Source organism: Lissotriton vulgaris, chromosome 2_1 (assembly GCF_964263255.1).
Source record: "Lissotriton vulgaris chromosome 2_1, aLisVul1.2, whole genome shotgun sequence".
Taxonomy (NCBI): domain Eukaryota; kingdom Metazoa; phylum Chordata; class Amphibia; order Caudata; family Salamandridae; genus Lissotriton; species Lissotriton vulgaris.
This window is the reverse complement of record NC_141687.1, coordinates 438959638-438976710: the sequence shown is the minus strand read 5'-3', so window position 1 is coordinate 438976710 and position 17073 is coordinate 438959638.

The following is a 17073-nucleotide window of genomic DNA, read 5'->3' as shown; positions in this document are numbered from 1 at the left end:
AATGACAAGAGAAGATCTGCCTCCAAAACCATCTGAATCGACCACATTAAGCATAGAAAAAGACTCACTACAATTCATAGAAGATGCCTCATCCCTAGTGTTGGTACTGGCAAATGCTCCCCCTCTGGCTACAGGCCAGATAGAACCCCCCACAGCATTGACAAGTAAGGCCCTGCACTGGCTGTCTGGTAATATTCAGATGGCCCCTTGGGGGAAACAACAGCTAGCAGGAGAGCTTAAGTCAGCCAGAAGGGTACCTTGGATAGGGCAAAATCCCAAAAAGTTTAAAGGTGACTGTATAGTTTTAAACTTCACAAATTCAGCTGTACTACCCAATATTATATCAAACATTCTCCCTCCTCAACGCAGGAGAGGCACCATTGTCCCACTTACCTTAGAATTTTTTGGCAAGAAACAGCGAAGTATGACTTACCCCAAGACAACCCACACCTATACCAGGCCAGTGTGGACTGGAACAACAAATGGATGGGGCTTAGGTGCATCAGTTAACAACTGGGGGCACAGTTTAGATAGGTGGGAAGGGCCACAACAGATACACCAACAAGAATACCAATGCCCTACCCATTTTAACAACCAGTACAACATTCCCATTTCTAACAGGTTTGATGCCTTCTATGGACAGGGAGGGTTGGAAGGGGTGGAATGACTACTCGATACACCCTTTTTTCCTGCCCATAGCAACCGTATACAACAAGGTGTAGGACTAGGGTACGAGGATAACACATCTGCGCTGCATGGATTTAATGCCGAGATGATAGCTTTATCAGCCCAGATAAATCTACCCATAAATTTATTAAACGTGCAAAACCCTGCTGTAGTAATCCAGTCCCGATATTGTGAAGAAAAAGATTTATTGTAGCAGAGGAACACAGGAGCATTGGCAATCTCATGCTTAATAGTTTGAAAGGCAGACTCCTGTTTCTCTCTGCTCCTATCCAAGCTGACACAATACATAATTTCGTGGAAGTACAGGTAGGCAGATGCACAGGCCCAATGCTCCCTATCCCAGTTGAAAAGGCTAATGCAGACACAGATACTAAAACTTTGAGCTCATCATCAACATGCAATGAAAGTTTAATATCTTGGAATATAGCTGGGCTTTTTGATAAATCTAGTGATATTGGTTGGTTGTCTTTTGTCAAACAACATGCGGTAATATTGTCTCCAAGAAACATGGCTGGTTGCACAAAAATTTACATATTGAGGGTTTTCAAAGCTTTTTCATTCCAGCAGAACCCTCAGTTAGTGGCAGAGCAAAAGGGGGGCTGGCAATTTATGTCAATTTGGCTCTTACATGTCTTAAAGCTGAGTATCACACTGGAAATAGAAACATTCAGGTTCTAGAGCTAAAGAGGGGTAAAACTAAGTTCACTCTGATCAATTTTTATAATGCAGTGAATCAGACAGGCGATTGCAATATACAGTCTTTATGTGATTTCTTGAGAGATAATGCTGGGCACTTGCCCCGCCAAATACTAATCGCAGGTGATTTTAATACACATCCATGTGGAAACCCTGGAGAGACCGCTATCGACCAACTAGGTTGTAACAGCCTGGAAGGTTTCCACTTTGATCACTCGCGGCGTGGAACAGAACTAAACATGCTAATGAACGAAAATAACTTAATTACAGCAATGTCTACAGTGGCGGACCAAACTCTCTTTCCTATTCCCACATTCAAAGGTCATGCAACAGGATCATACATAGACCACATTTTATTGTCTGCTGATCTCGCTAATATTGTTCTGGACTTCTGCAGCCAAATGAGCATTTACAGTGATCATAACCCTATATGTATCAAAATGGGTGGGAAAATCTTCGAACAACGAAAGCCATGTGTGGATCGTGGGTCCATAAAATGTGTAAATGGAAAGCGTCGCTTAAAATGGTCAATGGTGAACTGTGAAAATCTGTATACTTCTATTAATAACATGTGCAGTTCTGAACTCTTATCATGTATATCACCTGTATCATTACCGCAACAAATCCTAGCATCCTTTGAGGATGTTGCTTTAACAGTAGGGTCGTTGTTAATGGTGTCAGTCAAAGGGAATGTAAATAGTAATCCAAAGTGGTTTGACAAAGTCTGCTCCAAGGCCAGCCGTGAGCTCAAGACAGCATTGAAAACAAAACCTAGAGATCCGGCGCACATTAAGGTCATGCGTGCTAGGTATAAAAAGTCTCTTGCTAATCGAAGGAGAGAGGTAAAGAAAAGCGTTTGGGAGTCTCTCCTAGATCCTGAAACATTGAGAAACAGCTCCAAGTTTTGGGATATTATAAATAAACCCCTGTTTGATTATTCAAGAAACTCTACCGTGGGTACAAATATCCCAGAGGAAGAGTGGGTTAATCATTTTAGTTCTATTTTTAAAAGTAACGAGTTGCAGGCTGAATACATCTCGGTTAAACCTAAAGAAAATTTGTTGCTCTTCTCAACAAATGAGGTTGCAAAGGGAATTGAAGGGCTGACAAGCAATAAGGCTCCATGACCGGACGGTCTTCCACCGGACCTTTTTAAATCCTGTATACCGCTATGGGCACCAGGTCTTACTGCCGTACTTAATGCGGCCGTGGCCTGTGGTTGCCCAAAGTCATGGGGGGTATCCACCATCGTACCCGTGTTCAAAAAAGGAGACCGTAATAGCCCCCTCTGCTACAGACCAATATCTTTAATCAACTCTGTTGCTAAAGTAGTGGGTGGAGTATTTTTAAACAGACTGGTCACATGGGCAGACGAAAATAACGTAATATCCCCAATTCAATACGGATTCAGGCCCGGTCACTCTACGATTACCCAGTGCTTGAATTTGTACCTAATCATAGGGAAGTACACCAAGGCCCGACAAGGAACAATTCACATGGCGTTCATGGATCTTTCGTCGGCTTTCGACTGTGTAAGCCGTAGAAAGCTCTGGGACGCCATGGTGAAAATGGGCGTAGAGCAGAACCTAATTAACCTGTTAGAAGATATGCACTCCGATACGAGAGCAAACGTCAGGTACACACAAGATTTAAACATGACAAAAGATTTTGGAGTGTACCGGGGAGTTCGACAAGGGTGCATCTTGGCCCCGTTCCTTTTTAATTTATATATAAACAAATTGGAGGAGCACCTTTTAAGAACAAATGCAGACTATCCTTATATTGGACGAAAAGGACTGCCGGTTCTGCTATATGCGGATGACGCAGTCCTTTTATCCAGAACTGCTAATGGACTTCAAACCTTATTAAATTCCTTTTTCACTTTTATGAAATCCCGAGATTTGAGTATAAACAACTCCAAATCTTTCTTAATGAAGGTTGGCCAAGGTAATAAAAAGCCAAATCGCTTAAACGTTAATGGAGTATCAATTCCCGTAACAAATACATTCTCCTATCTCGGAGTCCTGTTCGATCATCAACTGAACTGGGAACCCGTAATACAAAAAAAAAGGGAGAGGTAATCAGGGCAAATGCGGCAATATTTGATTTTTCAAGAAAAATGGGCAATAGCCCAGTTGCTGCATTACTCCAACTTTACCAGGCCAAGAGTGTTACTTATGCATGTTATGGCAGTGAGATATGGGGTTACTAAGAGTCCCTAGGGGAACAGCAAATGTTTCTGTGTACGAAGAGCTGGGTATGCCATTTTTATGTGACAAAATGGCAGTAAACCCTCTAGTATGTTGGCTAAATTATTGGTTAAATAACGACGTACTACTTACTCAGTTCATATTGAGGGAAGCGTTAACATGGGAAAATAGGCTGAAGGTTCCTTGGATAAAGTATCTGAGTAATTGCTTTAATGATATAGTGCGACCCGAACTTTTTCTAACACCAAACTCCATTACGAAATTGGATGTTATTCTTGTGAAGGAGGGTTTTATCTCTTCCAGATACTTAGCCAGGGAGACTGGTGAAATGAGGAAAGGTAGTGTACGAAAACATGTGCTAATAAAAACAACCTTGCTCATGGAACCGTACCTATTATGGCCGATGTCAAGTTATGATCGTTTTTTGTTGACAAGGTTTAGGCTGGATTTATTTCACTTACTTCTGGCTGTGCCTAAGGGATCTTATCGTGGACAAGTGTTGCCGGCTTGCGGCTGCGACGAAAAGTCTCCGCAAGACCTGGCACACTTTTTATTTTTTTTGTCCATTTTACAACATACCAAGGAGGCTATATTTAAAACCCTGTCTTAAAAAATTGAACTTTTCTCAATTTAGACCAGCACTTTATTATCTTCAGATGCTAAGCTGTGATTGTACTCTGTTCGTATGCAGTTTTCTAAAATTGACAATCAAATTCAGGAAAAGTATGGAAGGATAATAGAGCTGTTAATTGAAAAGATAACCTTTTTATGCTCTCAGAACATTTCTATTTAATATTTTGAATGTTTAATCTGCCTGTAACTTTTTGCGAGCGTTTGTTTGTTAAGTCGTTTTTAACTTTTTTTATGCTAGTATGAGCCAACATATGTATAGTGTGTAATGCTTTTATGGTTGTCACTTTAAACAACCGAATAAAGTTTTCTTGACTTGACTTGACTTGACACTCCAAATACTACTCAGTGCCACATAATTACACACCATATAATTACACTCTACTGAATACAACATACACTCCCCATATTACCACTCAGTGCCACATAATTACACGCCACATAATTACACTCTTCTCAAGGCAACGTAAATACACTCCACATAATGCCACTCAGTGCCATATAATTACACACCTCATACTTACACTCTAGTAAATGCAACATAAATACACTCCACATATTACCACACAGTGCCACATACTTATATGCTACATAGTCACACTGCACTCAATGCAACATACAATCCAAATACCACTCAGTGCCACATAATTACACACTACATAACTACACTCTACTGAATGCAACATACACTCCACACAATACCACTCAGTGCCACACAATTAAATGCTACACAATTACACTGCACTTAATGCAAAATGCACTCCACACCATGACACAATTTCACTAAGCATAATTTCATAGAACACAACAGTTCCAGGCCACACAATTCAACTCCACACATTTCCAATACACACAGCATAATTATACCCCAAACAAGGTCTGGTACACTGGGGCATCACGCTGCCACTGTTGCTCCGGGAAAGGTATGAGGAATTCCGCTGAACCTGGGTGATGGTAACTGAAGGCCTGCATCTTCAAACAAGATAAAACATCAACTGCATTGTTCAGTACACCGGGCACATGCTTAGATTTAAAAATAACATTGAGCTTCAAACACAACAACACAATCTCTTTTAGCAGTCTAAGGATCACTTTGCACTTTGCTGCTTCTTGATTTCTGAATTCCACCACTTTAATGTCAGCCAACCTGAAGACTACAGATTAGTTGCATTACTTCTCTGGCCAGACCCTCAGAATGACTAGAATGAGAAAGAGCTTGAGAAAACCAGTCCAGACTGCACCCAGTCCCTTGGCCACTGCTGAGCACACTATGGTGGACCAAAAGTAGCACCACTGCCCACTGCATCTGTAAGTAATCCTACCTCTTCATTGGTCCTGGGTACTGTGGGCCCAGATCTTCCTATACCAGCGGGTCTCACACAACAACCTGGTAAGGTGGTGTTTTGCTTTGGAACCAGACATGGCTTCCGCAATCGAGCCGAAAAATGGACAGCCCATGGGAATGATGCACAGAGCAGAATTCAACTGCCCAACCACCATGTGCAATTGATGCATGGTCACCTTCTTAGCCACCAGAAATGTTTCCGGTGCTTGGGAAAAAGTGGTAACTTTCTCCATGGGTCCAACTCAGTCCCCAGGAACTCAATTGTTGTAGCAGGCCCAAAAGTCTTACCTACACAAGGGGTACTCCAAAGATTCCCATCAGTCTCTGAAAAGACTGTACAGCCAAGCCCACTCCACCATTCCGCGGGTTTCCAAGAACAGGAAGTCATCCAAGTAGTGCAACACCCACTGGTGACCCAACCTCTGCCTGGACATCCATTCAAGAAAAGTGTTGAATTTCTTAAAATAGGCGCATGAGACCGAGCAGCCCATAGGCATGCGCTGGTCAAAATGAAATGAGCCCTCAAACTGTAGACCCAGTAGATGGAAGTCATCCAGATGTACAGGGAGCAAGCTGACTGCTGATTCTACATCTGACTTAGCTAAGAGCATTCAAGGCCCAAGCTCCTGAAGCATCTGAATTGATTGGTCAAGAGAGGTGTACTTGACTGAGCATAAGACCCTGGCAATAGCTTCATTTATAGACTGACCCTTAGGTGCTGATAAGTTGTGCATCAATCTGTATTTTCCAGGCTCATTTTTTGGGATTAGGCAAAATTCTCAAGCAGGACTGACTCAAAGGGACCCGCCAATCTCCAGCCTGTGGTTCATCTCCTTGAAGATCTTAGCCTTTTTGTCAAAAGCATTTGACTTGAGTGACTGCTGATTCTTGCAGTATGGGACACCTTTATACAATGCTTGTGCTGCAATGGGGTTAATATAAACATTAAATCATGATGCCATTGCCTGACGATTAACCAGGGATAGGAGCTTGCTCAAAGGGATAGATCACTTCTGTTTTTTGGAGCCTCTGTCCTTAGACTTTTTGAAACACTTAGCCTCCGTGTGTGATGGCAGGCCGCAGATGGAACAGCAATTGTTGGATGGATATGAATTTACCTTAAAGAAATGAAATGACAAAAGGTGTTTGGCAAAACATGAGCAAGTTAGTTTAGTTAAACACAGTGGCCAGAAGAGTCTCAACAGAATGAGTCTGAGGAAAGTCTATTTGTGTACAAAGTTTTGGTTGACAACATATACATCTTGTGAGGTACAATAAAACAATTTGTGCATTCTTGAAAAGCATATCAGTATAATTTAACAATGTTGTGCATTTGATAAGGACACAGATGGCTCTCAAGCTCAGGGAGAGCTAGTGTGGGCCAGTGTGTATGTGTCCAGATGTCTACTGTGGTAGCACGTGATCACTACATGTAGTGTGCATGTTGTATCCTGATTGGCTGAGTGTTCTTATCATGTGGTATCTAGTTTTGTGGTATTTTAGGAAGCCCAAGCCTTTGGCCAAATGTGTTTTATTGTGGCCAATATCCTCAGACCTTTTTGTATTGCAACTATTTATCTGTGGGATTGATCAGGATTTTCCCTGGGTGTGCGTTTGTCATTGAGCTAAGTGAGACCCCACCTTTGACCTGTCATTCAATAGGCATGGGTGTGGGTCAAAGAACCTGCCTAACCTAATATCTCTGACTTGGAGTTGATGGGGAGTTCACCTTGGGTGAATCTGACAGAAGTGATAAAAGTTTATTAAAACTCCTGAAAATAATATGGCAGTCACTGTTCACAATTTTATCGACATTCTCAACATTGTGCAAACAGTTGTCATAGCGTACATCAACATTGTCTTTACTGATATTGACATAGTTATGCATACCTAGATCATGGTGTACATCGACATTGTATCTACTGGTAACAACATTGTTAGGCATGCATGGATTATGGCATATATTGACATTGATACTGCAGAAATCAACATTGTTGTGTGGGTATAGGTTATGGTGTGCTTTGACATAGCATTTATTGGTATTGCTGTTGTTGGTCCAGCACATATCATCATATTCATCAACATCGTATTCACCCATTACAACACAATGCTTGATCTTGCCTGTCCCAAGGGGTCTGAAACAGTATTGTTTATTGAAATCCCAACATGACCCCTCTTTCTGGGCACCTGCTTGCCCCTACGCCCGCCCAAAAGGACTGACTAGTGCTAGCTTTAAGCCATTCTGGCTTCATAAAGTGCAGCCAGGTATTTACATCAATCTGATTTCAATCCAGTGTGGGCCCAGCGGCCTTAATCTTCCTAAATACCTTGTCGTAATCACTCCATGCCATGCCACCAGACTCATCATGCGTGCACATTATTCTCTTCTGGTAGCATGCCAGCTGGGCCCCTAAGTTAGTAAAGCGTTCTGCAATAATAGCTTGGAAAATTGTAAGCCCTTTTATGCAGTTCATAAAAGTCTCATTAGCTTTTTTTAGAAGGGCAATGGCAGCAACCTCTGGAGTAGGAGCACTCTTTGCACCCTTGCCCTCCTCTCTTTAATGCCTATCCACAATAAGTTTGCACATATCCACAGAACTTCCTTTCCACATTTTTTTCTTAATATCTAGTGGCACATGCCAGCCCAGCTTTTCATGATCAGAATGCCCATTACCCAAGCCACTTCTCTGCAATGATACTCCGTACCTGTTACTGTTGTTTCTTAAGGGGAGAGTGTGACCCCTACCAACACTGGTACTACGGGTTGAATGCCACTGGCAAGCAGGGTACCCAGAGATGCAAGTATGTCCCCACTGACAACCACGACAAGTACGCAATCAACCTGTACTTTCTGACCCCTCGCACTGTCCTGGTGGACCACTAACTTCCTGGCCTTCTCAACATTAGCCTCCTCCACAATTCCGGCCAGTGCATCTTCCATTAGAGGAGTAGACAACATTCCCAAGTTTGAAAACCAAGGCAACAAACTGGCTAAATTAGTAACCAAATCAGGCAGGTTACCGCCACCAGCCGGAGTAACCCCAATCACATTGCAACTGTATCAGTTCTAAACAATACTCCCACTGGCCGCCAGTAACACAATGCCAGTAATACTACCCTCTGCCACCACATCGCCACCTGCTGGTGGAGCCTGAAGGTGACCCCAGTACTCACAGCTACTTCTTAACGAGGTTTCTGACCCATGCACCACTTCTTAAACAGGGGAAAGGCGACCCTAGGTGCCACCCCACGCTCCTAGGCCTCTCTGTTGGTGCTATCGGTTCAACAGGGCTAAAATCTAACCCATTGCATCCATTCTATGCATGAAAGCCCAAATGAGCTTCAGTTCATGAGTGTTTGGAACCATTCTTCATGCCACCCGGCATCCTTGCACAAGGCCTACCACAAAACCCAAACACCAGCGCACACCCCTACTCAGACAAAAGCCATAAGCTTTCACAATATGTTACACAAAACAAAGGCACTACAAAAACGACCACCAAGCCTGAGCCAGGCGTGATACAGTGTAGCCTTGAATACTCAAAGACCACTGTCACCAATTACTAGCCAAGGGAAAACAAAGGCAGGCTCACATTGTTCAATCACCAGCAGCTAAAACCGAGGGTTAGCTAACAGTAACACAGTAATAGCCAACCGACTTGAAAAACCGAGAAATGGATATGTAGTGGCAAGCCATCCATTGACCAGTACAGCACACACAGAATAACCTACAAAGAACTGTTCACTTGAAAACAAAGAAACTACCATGGCCTATTCTTGTACACACAGAACCATTAAAATACTAAGAGTTGAACACCTAGCCTTCAGAGTAAGAGTAAGACCAATCCCGTCCGCCCTTCCCCAAAAAGGTAGCAACGCCCTGGGCAACGCCCCCAGTTCGGGCTCGGCCCACCAGGCATATGTTCGCCTCCCCAGAATTGCGGGATTCTTTGTCAATATTTTATTTTTCTCAAAAACTTCAGAAGGAACCAGTACTTCCTGTCATTGCCTTGTCCACAAATCACACAAAGGTTTCCTACATAGTTGATGTCATCAACACGACACAACACACATTAAAGGGTTCTAATGCATAACACACAGGTCACATAGTGTGGAAGAAATGAGAACCTGGAATCCACCCTCTGCTCGTGCAGGCACAGGAATCCCCACACTCTGCTAGAGCGCATTTGTTAACACTCTGTAACCTGCTTGCACTGGTAATCTACCCACACTACCAACAAACATTTGCACTGTAGTAGGTGTTGCATTTCAGAGATTTTGAGCTATTGGCATTGTAAATGGCAATGCCAATTATGTTTGTGTTTGAAAACCTGCAAGTAACTACTATAAGTACAAAGTGCACATAAATAAAATGCATTGTAATTTACAATGCCAATTGGTCAAAGTTTCAAAAATCTGAGACCTATTGCATTGAGCACAGTGTTTGAGTTGACAAACATCCATTTTTTTTTTTAATGAGTTATGATCCTTTGTGCATTCTTAACTGTAGAGGCCAACCTTGTTTCAAAAAGTAGTTTGGATTAACATCAGCATTTTCAGCTGTGCTATGTGCTTCGTTTTTTTCACTGTCTCTCTTCTATCCCTTTATAGGTACAACACGTCCATTCTCCCCGAAGAACTATAATGAGCATTTTTTAACACTCATGTATTTATGCATTTTGTAAAATGCCAAAATAACAGTTTTATGTCGCTGGCATTTTAAGTTACTGCTCAAATAAATACAAATGCCAGCCGCAGGATTTAGACAGTTGCCAAAAGCAGTGATCTGAGACAGGAGTGAAAGCAGAGCCAAGAGCTGGGGACGAGGTCACGTGGTGTGCTGGACCAAGGACTGGGGATTAGGTCACGTGGTGAGCTGGGCCAAGGACTGTAGACAATAGTCACGTGCACTCATGTTTTTGTACAGACTGTAGAGGTGACGAAAGATAATCAGTCAACAGAGAAACCCACTTTCAATTTAGTATAAATGTATCCATCAGAATCTCTACACGCTGTGTGCATGATGGACAGCGGGTGCACTGCAGAACATTTGCCAAAGCGTAAAATGAATCATGCCTGTAATCTTTCCCACAGGAGCTGTGTACTCCAATTCCATGCCGATCCAAGGTGCCATTATCTTGAGGATGAGAAACCGATTTGCAACCCTTAGCTATTTGCAAAAATAGTTAGCATGTGGACCTTTTCAGGATAGAAAAAAACAATGGCACATGGAGGAAGCGTCCGCAATGAAGCGCAGCACCCGTGCAGCTGGAAGGAAGGGGAACAGGGACTGGGATGAAGCATATTTAAAAGTAATAGTGCAACGTCAATAAAGCGGGCACGCCGCTGAGTTAGTAAAATGCTTTGCAGGAGAGTGTGTCCCACCTTTAACAGCAGGCAGGACAAAGCAGATTAAGAAAATAGTGCTCAGAGGCTTAAATTAAAGGGTGGTTACAAGGTAAGACAAGGTGGTACTAAGGAAGGACTACTAAGCCTATTGAGAACTGAAAAGTTTACAAAGGACAGTGACACGAGCCAATTAAAAAGTTGGGTGGAAAATTGGCGGAGATTCAAGTATATCGAATAGAGCATGCCTCGCACAGCAGCGTATGCCCTGCCCAGGCTCAACATCAAATTCAAAGAATAGCAGATCTCAATGCATTGACAGTTGGATTTCCACTACACAATGCTTTGGCAGACTAAATATGTCAACATAGTTGCTGTACAATAGCACCATTCATGAATTCTGCAGTGTATATTTGCCAAAATGCCTTGACTAAGGAATCATCAGGCCTTGCTACTCTGAGTCAGTTGTTTGCGGCTGTCCATGGAGGTTATTTCTGTGAACAATATTGGCCAACCTTCCTCCCTGGCCACAGCTCTTCATCAAGTACTAAGATTAACATCCCGTACAATATGTATACTTTGGCGAAACAAGTTTATTCTTCTTCACAGCTTCTCACTCAAGCGCATGCAGCCATTTCATCACCAAGCTCTACTGACCCCGTGCAGAGCTTTCAACACTTTTAGAGCACTACCACCCTCCAATTCATCAGCCCACAGAACATTACTTAAAGAGGACATAGCCCACACGGAAAGGCAATGGAATAGTACGTGATAATGGAAACAATGTGTAACTTTTTAATAAAAGAAGGTTTGGGGCAGCTAAGAGGGGAGGGATGGCAGGTGTGTCTTGGATAAAACAGTGAAGGCTCAAGTAGTGGACAGTGTACTGGTAAGAGTGTCTTTATTCCCTCTGTGCTTGTGCTTATCAGTACCTGTATTTTATTGCAGTGTGTTGGATGTTGATGATGCTTTAGCCTCTTGTCAACAGGCTGCGTCAGCTCTGAACTCCATTCCACTTAGTCATCTATCACAATCCAGGTACTTGTTCATCAGAGCAGTTCTGAAATGTCACATATGTCTTTTACCTCTCCTATTTCAAGGATGAACCCCACTATAGGCCTAGGAATTTGCATGACCCTTTACCTGCATCTGTCCTACCTTCGTTCTATATAACAAGTCTGGCACTGACTTTTTACCTAGTTAGGCGCTACATAATATTGCATGGTTTTCTCCAAAAACTAGCTTAATTTATTATGCATGAGATTTCTCAGCATCACAACAGGATTACCATCTTCTGCCTAATAAATCTCAATAAGGGTCACCACTATAGTCATCCTTAAGATTTACAAAGAGATCCTAGACTTAAAATACCGCACCAGTTACTTATAGGGATAGTATCTAAGTGGTGAAAAGATCAGGGGGAAAAGGCTCCTATTCCCCAAATTGTGAAAAGAATTCACACATGTATAAATGAAAGAATGATCAGCACCCCATATTATCAAACAATTTCCATAGAGCATCAAAGTCAAGGTATCACATTTGATTTGATCAAAATTATATCCATGGAGACGGCTTTATAGGTTTTCAAATTCTTTAGTCTTTTCAAAGATTAACACTTCCAAAAGTAGCCAACGCGTTTCGTCCCATCTCAAGACTTCACAAGGGCTTGATCGTATATGCAGGATTCTTGTTTATGATACACTGTATCTTCTCTGTAAACAAAGTCATAGGATTTGATCTTGTTAATAAGATGCTGATTAGCAATCCATAATTGTGGTATGATTCATTAAGGATTATTCAGGCCAAAGTTGGCCACCGCACCTGGTATTTGCATTAGTCAATGGGCATAGTATGTCTCAGCACGCAGTTTCGGCCGTCGTTATCAAATAATAGCGACGGCCGAAACTGCACAAGAGGCATACTAAGCCCATTGACTAATATAAATATCAGGTGCAGTGGCAACTTTGTCTTAATCTTTGAAAAGGATAAAGAATTTGAAAACCTGTAAAGGCGTCTCCATGGATATATTTCTGATCAAATCAAATGTGATACCTTGACTTTGATGCTCTATTGAAGTTGTATGATAATAGTGGGTTCTGATCGTTCTTTTACTATAGTCATCCTTGCCTGGCATGCCCATAGTGCACTTCTAGGTAGAACCCCTGAGGGTACCTCCTTTCAGGTATATAAGTGATACGTTTTCGCTGGGCAAACCAGAGAAGAAAGACTTCCATACTGACACGAGCCGCTGAAGTTCCTGCACGCAGATACTCCAGTAGGCAGTGGTCTGACATCCCTCGTGTGTTGTCCATCTCGAGACCAAGACGGGGTCCTTCGCTCTTCCACAACAGCTAATGCGTTTTTTTTTACTCTAAGGGGATTCTTGGCTATACACCTACAATCATACTAGGTGCAATTAAGTACATCTAGTTAGAGTTTGCATCATAGGAGTACGCATTATTACTGCCATGTATCCAAATGTCTGCATATATTCATTGTTTTAGCGCTATTGTAGAATTCTACCTTTATTTGCACTGCTGGTGCTTATAACCTTATATATCTGTTTCTGTCTCATGGTTGTTGCAGCACACGTATTTTATACTAGAATGACGCTTGTTCAATAATGCTTATTGCAAACGTCCCCACTGTTTATTCTGTGCACATCTCTGAGACAAAGTGAGCATGAGTGACTGAGCAAAAAGTACTATACTGTCTCCACGATCCCTGAGGGATCAGGGTTGTCATGTTCGATAGTTGGCAGAAACATTTTGCTCATTTCTTAAAGGAGCTCATAGTAGCACTGTGACCTTGCTGGCCTGCAGACTAACATATCCTCTGGGGGTGTCTAAAATCGGGACACCAATCTCTTTGTTTATGTAGAATAGAATGCAAAGATCCTATATAGATTTGTAGGAACTAGACGACATGTTGCTGCCAATGTTGGTTTTGTTCTTATTTAACAGTCTAATCTGAGTAGTTCAGTTGTGCTTTCTCAGATACCCCTATTCACATTAATCCTGAGACGTCTGAAATGGGAAGGAAAAAAGTCTGCCACAGCTGAGTAGATGTATTCTATGTATTGGCTATAGTTTTTTTCAAGCTTAAAGGATTATAGTTCCGTACATTGTGGATTAAACCTTATCTTATTTTCCTTGAAACTATTTCTAACAATGTCTGTCAAACATAACACAGCAGCAGAATTACATGCAAATGCAGAGGCACAGCAGGAAGGTGCAATAAACATTTCAGAAAATGTCCAAAATGCACTTGCTGCTAAATTAGACAACTTTGGTCTCTCAGCACTAGTAGAGACCATACCATTTGTGATTGAGGCACACAAGTCATTCAGGACAGAGGTATTCTATTTATAGGTTAAATTTCAACCTGCAGATGCACGCTTAAATACATTTCATTCTTATACTCCAAATGAAATACCAGAATAATACTGTCCATATGAGAATATAGTAGTTCCTCTCATGTACTAACTAAGAGCATATAAATTGGTTTAAAGGTGCACTCCCATAGACCACAGAAAAAGTAAGACTTGGTCTGCTCAGCAGAGATGGAGCGACTTGGCCAGTTCTGGCTGCTCACACAGAGCATCCAGAAGTTGACACATTGGCAATAGCAGACTTACGTCCACTTCACAAAGAAATAATAAAAGTTTACAGAAATCTGACACAGTTTATTATGAGAAGACTCACACTTCAGCCCACAAGGGTTACTTCAGCAGGTCAACTACAAGGGACCGTGTTGGACTTGGCCCTTTTTGCAGGGTCATCCCTGAACTTTTTGCCTTCCTCCTGTATTTTGTCGGACCTGTTTTTATTGGTTTTATGACTCTGGGCACTTTAACACTGCTGATCTGTCATAAAGTGCATATGATCTCCCTATTGTAAATTCATGTATGGATTAGTGACTCCATGATTGGCTTATTTGATTTACTGTCAGACTCTAGTACAGTGCACTGCGGGTGCCCTGGGCTGGTAAATCAAATGCTGGTGGGCTTGCAGCATTGGCTGTGCCACCCACAGAAGCAGCCTGTAAAGTGTGGCTCAGGTCTGCTATTGCAGTATCTGTGTGCAGTCTGGTTCTGCCATTTTGACTGGGCACGTGCACCCACTTGCCAGTCTCTAAACCTTCCCTTTTTTCATATCAGGAGGACACCCCTAAGGTAGGCCCAAGGGCAGGGTGCATTTCAAGTATAAGGTAAGACAAGCCCTGATGTGTGTGGCATGTCCTAATAGTGAATTACAGCAATTTTCATTTATTTCACTATTGCAAGGCTACCTATTCCCCATAGGCCAGAATGGGCAGTTTGATTACTACATCTTATAATCATAACTGACTCAGGGAACTAGGTAGAAATTCGAGTTTACTATGCCTGAACTCAGAATGATAAAATATATTTTTTAGTGAAGTTGGTTTTAACATTCTGTGTTTGAAAATACCCCTTTTAGAAAGTAGGTATTTTCTGGTCTAACTATCCAAGCCTGCCTCTGCTAGGTTGTGTATTCCTTCTCTGGAGTTTGAGTGACAGAGGCTGGGGATTCCAGGAGACAGGGTGAGTCAGCACATTGCTGAATAGAGAGATCTGCATCTAGATGGGTGGTAGGAGTTGCACCTGGGACCTGAATAGGGCTGTGCCTTCCCTCCACAATGCTGGCTCCACCTCCTGTGGTGCATCTGATGTCTCTGCCTGCCCTTTGAATGAAAAGAAGGAGTCATGTAAACAGAGTGCTCCAGGACTGATCAGAACTGGTTTGGACTAGCTAAAGGCCTCTCTGCCATCAGAGAACAAAGAGGAAATGTGTCTAAAAGAGGGGACCCAAACCCCAGAGAATTAGATCACTTTGGACAACAGGAAGAAACCTTTGCTGAGGACTGTAACCAGAGAGACTGAGGAGAGACTATCCCTAAGCTGAAGTGCTGCTTGGGAAATTGCAAAAACAACAATTGAAGGACATCATGCAGAACAATGTCACACATTCAACCCAATACAGAGATCTGGGCCTAAATCCATCGTTTCTGCACTCCACACCACCCCAGTTCAGACATGGCCAAATGCAAATCAGCCATGACCTTGTGCCTCATAAGAACAGTCCAGCCCGAACTGCCAAGCCATGTCTTCCCTGGACCGGAATCAAGCATCCTAGGACCAGTTTCTGGCTATCAGCCATCTTCAGCCAGTATAGCTTGACTCCAGTGGTGTGGAGAGCATGGGACTCACGTCTGAGCATACCCATCCCACTCGGGGTGACAAATGCAAAAACAACAATTGATGGACAGAATGCAGAACAATGTCATACATTCACCCCAGGACAAAGATCTGGGCCTAAATCCATCATTCTTTTGCACTCCACACCACCCCAGTTCAGACATGGCCATATACAAATCAGCCTTGACCCTGTGCCTCATGGGAACAGTCTAGCCCAAACTGCCAAGCCATCTCTCTCCTGGACCGGGATCAAGCATCCTAGGACCGGTTTCTGGCTATCAGCCGCCTTCAGCCAGGATAGCTTGACCCCAGTGGTGTGGAGAGCATGGGACTCACGTCTGAGCATACCCATCCCACTCGGGCTGACAAATGCAAAAACAACAATTGATGGACATAATGCAGAACAATGTCATACATTCACCCCAGTACAGAGATCTGGGCCTACTACCCGCAACAGAAAACAACGCAAAAAGCAACGTGGACACACCACAATTTCACAGTGAAAAATTATCCTTTTTTGGAAAAGTGCCTAGCTCTAGCTTTCGAACCCTAGCTCTGCCGGCATCCAAGGAAACCTAGAAAACCTATACATTTTTGAAAACTAGACACCCAGGGAAATTCTGGATGGGGTGACTTGACTGTCTCTCACCAGGTTCTGTTACCCAGAATCCCTTGCAAACCTAAAAAATGGTAAAAAAAAACATTTTCCTCACATTTCTGTGATGAAAATTCTGGAATCCGCGTGGATCCACAAATTTCCACCCACCCCGCGTTCCCCAAAGTCTTCAGAGAAAAATGGTACCTCACTTCTGTGGGTAGGCCTAGTGCCCACAGCAAGAAATGGCACAAAACGCAACATGGACACACCACAGTTTCACAGTGAAAAATAAGCCTTTTTTGGCAAAGTGCCTAGCTGTAGTTTTTGAACCCTAGCTCTGCCG